The 1,054-nt window shown below is 43.4% G+C and overlaps 1 protein-coding gene across 1 annotated transcript in view; it reads right to left on the bottom strand.

The window, feature by feature from the left end:
• Positions 1 to 1,054, bottom strand: part of LOC105756465 (basic proline-rich protein-like) — a 5,017-nt gene that overhangs the window by 1,083 nt on the left and 2,880 nt on the right. The window lies entirely within an intron of this gene.

Below are 1,054 nucleotides of genomic sequence, written 5' to 3' on the forward strand. Positions count from 1 at the left end.
GGAGGCGCCCGCCCGGGTCCACCCGGTGCGCGCCGCGAGTCGTGGGCAGCCCGGTTCCGCGACCCAACCACGAAGTGAGAAAGTTGGAGCGGACGCGCGGTCCGCAGCACCGGGCGGGACGAGGAGGGACCCCATCGTCCAATGGAACTGCCTTACAAAGTGGATTTTTGAAAACTTTTCTCTAGATGTATTTCATTTTTATTAACGTTTCCAGTAAGAACCAATCAGGGGTCTTATTTAACTATGTTTTAGGAAGCAGAGACAAGTTCATTACCACACGCCTTTTGGTCCTATCTGTTTCTGCAGAGAAGCCTTCAAATTTAAGTACTGAAAATATAATTAAATTGTAGGTCATAATTTCGAACATTTTTCCAGTTATACTTGTTTTTCTAGACCTAAGTAAGCTCGGATCATTGTCCTATCTTTTTTGCCCTTTTCTGCGTGACCCACACCACCCCATCCCTTAAGAGAACTGCTGTGCGTGGCTCCCTCCTATTTTCTTCCTATTCTGGGTGATTTTCACTAGACACGTGCACCTCTGGAAAAACACTCCCTGCCAGCGTGAGCCTCCAGAGAAGCTGCTGGTGGCTTCTGGTGTTTGTAAAAGGGGAAGTTATTTGTTTTGAAGCTAACTCTGAGCAGATTAAGCGCATGTTTTAAGAAGCCCACTTTAGGCACTTAATAATAATAAGGTGCCCCTAAAGTAAGGGGCATCCTAGTGACTTCGCTTGTAGAAATACTAATTTTTGATACATTTTCTATGTCATGGTGGTACAGTTAGGAGACTAGGAAGCATGTAGTTGAGATTTTAGAAGAAGCATTTGCTGTAGATAAGCCAATTTCAGTTAGTAATTAATTTTACTTACTGAGCAAAGTTACCAAGCAAGAAGAAACTGCTTCTAGGTGTTTGACTCTGTACAGGAGTTCATACTTTCTGTAATCCTTAAACAGATTATGTCTGTTTTCACAGTTTGCATTTTCTCAGGAAAACATCCAGCAGAGGTTAAGAGGTATTCTGTGACTTTAAAGGTTCCAAAGGCTCAGGATGTTTTAG

This window comes from Trichechus manatus, unplaced genomic scaffold, assembly GCF_000243295.1.
Source record: "Trichechus manatus latirostris isolate Lorelei unplaced genomic scaffold, TriManLat1.0 scaffold00069, whole genome shotgun sequence".
Lineage (NCBI taxonomy): Eukaryota > Metazoa > Chordata > Mammalia > Sirenia > Trichechidae > Trichechus > Trichechus manatus.